Here is a 6,321-nt window from a genome sequence, read left to right as displayed (position 1 = left end):
TTCAAATCCCTGTTGACGTGATCTAAACGAAACCAGTGTGCTATGCTACGCTATACGACCAAGTTAGACGATACAATGTGATGCTATCCGATATGCAAAACGAACGACACTCGATTTGTGGCTATAGGTTTCTGTTTTCTGACTGCCTCTGTGATAAAATTGCGTACGTGTTTAGGGAATTAAGTGCTTTATTTGCTTAATTGCTTATGTGCTCTAATTGCTTCTGTGCTTATGTGCCTCTATGATTATGTGCTTATGTGTTTATATGTGTTACGTGACGTGAGATGCGACGTGATTCTAAGCTTTAGTAAGATAAGACGAGTGAGATTCGAATTCGTTGTGTTGAGCTCTATGGCGATGTCTATTGCAGACCATGTCGTCATCATCAAGAACTCGCCAAAACCTTTCCCGTCAGGAAAAGAGAGACCGACGTCTCGCCAAGCTCATCTCAAGGTCTGTAGCAAAAGCTGTCAGTGAGGTGTACGAAAACACTAGCAAGTCGTCGGAAGAATCCCGAACCCTCACTGAACCCAGCAAAGCTCCGTTCAGTTTCAAGCAATTTAAGGCATGTGGACCGAAGGAGTTCACCGGTGAAGAGGGCCCTACAGGCTTATTTCACTGGTTTGACTCTGTGGAAGTTACCCTTCGTCAAAGCGGATGCCCGGATCATCTTCGAACTCTCAATGCTACCGGTGTCTTCCAGTCGCGGGCATTGGACTGGTGGACAGCCGAAAGGAATAAGCGCGGGAACGACGCTGCCTACGAGCTGACGTGGGAGGAACTGAAAGCTATCATGCTGGACGAGTTCTGTCCTCCCCACGAACGCCAGAAGTTGGAGGATGAGTTCTGGACCATCAAGCAGAAGGAGGGCGACAACGCTGGTCTCACCGCCCGTTTCAAACAACTGAGCATTATCTGTCCAGATCAGGTCAAGACTCCCGAGATGACCATCAAGAAATACATCCGTGCTCTTCCGGATTGTGTTGCAGATTATGTGTTCGCCGCCAAACCCGCATCAATCGAGGAAACCTACCTACTCGCTGCCGAGATTAACGACAAGCGAGTTAAGGCTGGTGTCTGGGATAAGCCATCAAAGTCGTTGCATCAAGTTACTGCCGCATCAACCGACAACCCTACTGCTCAAGCCTCCAAGTCCTCGAGAAGAAGAAAGAAGAACAAGAGTTGCGCCGCCGCAACCAATGCTGCTCCTCTTCGGTCAGTACCACCACAACAGCAACAACCACAGCGCACTGCGCCAGTGATCAATGCGCCGCCAGCTAAGCGTGCGTACACCGGCCCCCACCCACTCTGTGCTACATGTTCTTATCATCACCCGGTGGGTGTGGCCTGCCGTTACTGTGCCCACTGCAACGTTTACGGGCATTTCACTGCGAATTGCCGCTATGGTCCTCGTCAAACGCAAGCTCAAGCCGCTGTTAACCAAGCCCTGCTACCTGCTCCTCAAGCTCCTCAAGCTGCACAGGCCCCGGCAAACAATGTTCGGACCTGCTTTGCATGTGGTGACCCTAACCACTTCGCAAACCGGTGCCCGAACAGAGTGGTGAAACAAGAAGCTCAACAACCCCAACAACAACAACAGCAGCCTCAACAACAAGCCGCTCACCCCAGAACTTTCAACATCAATGCACGCCAGGCTCAAGCTGATAACAACGTGGTCAATGGTACGTTCCTTGTGAATGGTATATATGCATCATGTTTGTTTGATACTGGAGCCGATAACTGCTTTGTGTCATTTGAATTTGAGAAGCTTCTTAGACGTAAGCGCTCTTATCTTTCGTCACCCTTCGAAGTAGAAGTCGCTACCGGAAGAACCATTGCTGTCAATTCTGTGCTCCGTGATTGTACCCTCAAGCTCAACAATCATATATTCCCGATTAATCTCATTCCAATGCAGCTCGGAAGTTTCGATGTCATAGTAGGCATGGACTTTCTTCGTGAAAACCGTGCTGAAGTTGTGTGTTCCGATAAGATGATTCGTTTTGTGCTAGCTAGTGGTGATATTCTATGTGTTTATGGTGAAACTACTGCAAAAGATCTCAAGCTCATGTCCTGTCTTCAAGCTCGCAAATATCTCCGCAAGGAATATCGAGCCTTCTTGGCCAACATTGTTGTAGCAGAGACGGACAAGAAAAGGAAAGTTGAAGTCAAGGATGTTCCCGTTGTCCGAGAATTTCCTCAGGTGTTCCCTGATGATCTTCCTGGATTACCTCCAAGTCGTGATATCGACTTTCGAATCGACCTTATTCCAGGAGCCAACCCAGTGGCCAAGGCTCCGTATCGACTCGCTCCATCTGAGATGCGAGAACTCTCAAACCAACTCCAAGAGTTACTTGAAAAAGGCTTCATTCGCCCGAGCACTTCTCCATGGGGCGCACCAGTCCTTTTCGTCAAAAAGAAGGACGGGTCGTTCCGAATGTGCATCGATTACCGGGAATTGAACAAGCTGACCATCAAGAACCGATACCCCTTACCAAGAATCGATGATCTGTTTGACCAATTACAAGGTGCTCAGTGTTTCTCCAAGATTGATCTACGTTCAGGCTACCGTCAGTTGCGGATTCAAGAGGAAGACATACCCAAAACCGCTTTTCGAACCCGATACGGCCACTACGAATTTGTTGTCATGCCTTTTGGTTTGACCAACGCACCCGCGGTCTTTATGGATCTGATGAATCGCGTGTGTAAACCGTTCTTAGACCGTTTCGTCATTGTATTTATCGACGATGTCCTGATCTATTCTAGATCGAGGGCCGAACATGCGCAGCATTTGCGATTGGTTCTCGAGTTGCTTCAGGGAAACCAACTCTACGCCAAATTCTCCAAGTGTGAGTTCTGGTTAGAGGAGGTTCAATTTCTGGGTCATATTGTGAATAGTCGGTGTATACACGTTGATCCTGCAAAGATTGAGGCAGTCAAGGGATGGGTTACGCCAAAGAATCCGTCAGAAGTTCGCTCTTTTCTCGGGTTAGCCGGTTACTACCGGCGATTCATCGAAGGATTCTCAAAGATTGCTGTGCCGCTTACCTCCCTTACTCATAAAGACAAGCCTTTTGTGTGGGGAACCGCGCAGGAGACTGCTTTCCAAACCCTCAAACACATGCTGTGCCATGCACCAGTTCTTACACTGCCGGACGGAAGCGATGACTTCGTTGTCTATTGTGATGCTTCAAACCTTGGACTTGGCTGTGTTCTCATGCAACGAGACAAGGTTATAGCTTACGCATCTCGACAGCTCAAAATCCACGAGAAGAACTATACCACCCATGACCTCGAGCTAGGCGCAGTTGTCTTTGCCTTAAAGATTTGGCGACACTACCTGTATGGTACAAAGTGTACGATCTTCACCGATCACAAGAGCCTACAACATATCTTTAACCAGAGAGAACTCAATATGCGTCAACGCCGATGGGTAGAACTCCTCAACGATTACGACTGTGAGATCCGTTATCACCCAGGCAAGGCGAATGTAGTTGCAGACGCCCTCAGCAGAAAGAATTACGTGATAGGTGTTCGAAACATCCAGGCTCAGTATAACCTCGAAGCTCTCATCCGTGAAGCACAACACGCTTGCTTTAACGAGCGTACGTTGAAGAAAGAACGAATCTATCACGATGGAACTCAGCTCGTGAGCAAAGCCAACGGGATATTCTATTATCTGGACCGAATCTGGATTCCGAGGAGGACAGATTTGCGAAGGATCATCATGAACGAAGCCCACAAATCCCGATATTCCATTCATCCCGGTGCGGACAAAATGTACCAGGACCTTCGCTACAAGTACTGGTGGCCTGGGATGAAAAGGGATATTGCTCTATATGTTGGTAGCTGTTTAACTTGTGCAAGAGTCAAGGCTGAACACCAAAGACCTTCAGGCTTACTCGAACAACCGCCGATACCCGTATGGAAGTGGGAAAGCATAGCTATGGATTTCATAACTAAGCTTCCGACCACGCCATCAGGTCACGACAGTATTTGGGTTATAGTCGACCGTCTAACCAAATCAGCCCACTTTCTGCCAATACGAGAAGACTATAAGGTGGCCAAGCTAGCCCAAATCTACACCGACGAGATCATTAAGAATCATGGTACGCCTCGAGACATCATTTCTGATCGCGATGCTCGGTTTACATCGAGATTGTGGGAAACATTTCAAGCAGCTCTTGGTACGACGCTGAATTTGAGTACCGCATTCCACCCGCAAACCGACGGGCAGACTGAAAGAACGATTCGTACTATTGAAGACATGCTCCGTGCGTGTGTTATCGATTTTGGTGGTAGTTGGAGCAAACACCTACCGTTGGTCGAATTTTCGTACAATAATAGCTATCACTCCAGCATCGAAATGGCACCTTTCGAAGCCTTGTATGGTAGGAGATGTCGCTCGCCTATTGTATGGCACGAGGTCGGTCATTCACAATTGACTGGGCCCGAGATTCTGCAAGAAACGACTGACAAGATCCACCAGATAAGGGAAAATTTGGTGAAGGCCCGGGACAGACAAAAGATGTACGCCGATAAACGACGCAGGCCCCGCAAATTTGCAGTTGGCGACTACGTGCTCCTAAAGGTATCACCTTGGAAGGGAGTAGTCCGATTCGGCAAGAGAGGGAAACTTGCGCCTCGATTTGTTGGACCTTTTAAGATTCTGGAAAGGATCGGTAAAGTTGCCTACAAACTCGAATTACCGGAGGAACTCAGCAATGTCCACCCGACTTTCCATATTTCAAACCTTCGAAAATGCGTAGCCGACCACGACGCAATAATACCACTCGACGATCTTCAGGTCAATGAGACGCTACACTTCGTGGAAAAGCCTGTCGAAATCATGGACCGACAGACCAAGCAACTCAGACGCTCTCGCATTCCTATTGTAAAAGTACGATGGGAAGGCAAACGAGGCGCGGAGTTCACTTGGGAACTCGAAAGTGACATGAAGGCCAAGTACCCGCAGTTATTCAGATAGATCTGAAGCATCAAATTGGTGAAATCACACGGCGATGTACGGTTCTCGGCCTAATTTCGGGACGAAATTCCCTAAAGGAGGGGAGACTGTAACACCCCGTGTTTTCCAAAAAGTCAAAGTCAAGTCAAGTGTTGACTGTTATTGGAATTAAAGATTAATAAAGATTAATTTCATTTTAGTTTCATTTTGATTTTCATATTATTTGGAGTAAGTGTTGTATAATCAAACTAATCGGCTGATAATCGAACTGTGAATCAACGACCGACTGTGAATGATAGGAAGTAACAATGCAATAAAGCTAGTCAACCAATAATCAAGCTAATCAAATCAATCATCGAACTCAAGTGTGGAAAATTTTAATGCTTTTATACGTGTGTGTGTGCCTTACGTGTTACTTGTGCATGTTTACTTTTATGTTAAAGTGTGTGGTGAATCAATCAAATCAATCAAGGCTCAAAGGTGAATCAAACTCAATGGAAATCGAACCCGAAATGGTTGTAAGGATGCTCGTATGTTAGATATAGTAGTTGAGACTAAAAGTAATTTGATTAGGAATTCTATCATTCTCAAATCATCGTTTATCGAACTCGAAATATCAAAAATCGTCGCGAAACACTCAAAAACCAGGCAAGCCGATCGAACAGGGCAACCTGATCGAACAGGCTAGCCGATCGAACAGGCTGTTCGATCGGACAGCCGCTCGATCAGGGATGCTGTTCGATCAGCTGACCCTTTCCTCTTTTGGAAGCCTATAAATAGGGCTGTCCTTGTCAAACTTTCCACTTTTGGAAAAGCTCTGACCGACTAGCCTCTTCTCCTCACTAAATCTCAGATTTCTCTCAAACCGGTAAGTATTTCGCTCTAATCCTTGTACGTTTTTGTTCATTAATCGATTCTCCATCTTTCTATCTTTCAAAACTTGGATTTCATCCATGAAATCACCAAGATCTAGGTGTTCTTGGGTGATGTCATCATGTGTTCTTCAAGAACACTAAGTTTTGACATCATTCCACCATGAATAACTTAGATCTAACCGATTTCCACATAAATAACCTAAAATCTACCAAAGATCTTAACATTTCACGGTGGAAAAGGATTGGAAGATGGGTTTTCATCTATCTTTCAACTCTTTTACGCTCAAAAAGGTGAAAACGAGACTCGAACCGATTTACAAATCAATCTAAACAAACACATGGTTCAAGATTCGGGTTCTACCGAGAGATATACCGATTTCGGGTTAAGCGTTAAACTTAAGTTCCAAACCGCCTCTGGCCGAGTTTGGGTGATTCCTGCTCGAGTCAGTAGACTAAGTAGGGACTTCAGCTTTGTGGTTCAAC

This window comes from Helianthus annuus, chromosome 14 (genome assembly GCF_002127325.2).
Source record: "Helianthus annuus cultivar XRQ/B chromosome 14, HanXRQr2.0-SUNRISE, whole genome shotgun sequence".
Classification (NCBI taxonomy): domain Eukaryota; kingdom Viridiplantae; phylum Streptophyta; class Magnoliopsida; order Asterales; family Asteraceae; genus Helianthus; species Helianthus annuus.
This window is presented reverse-complemented; position numbering follows the sequence as displayed.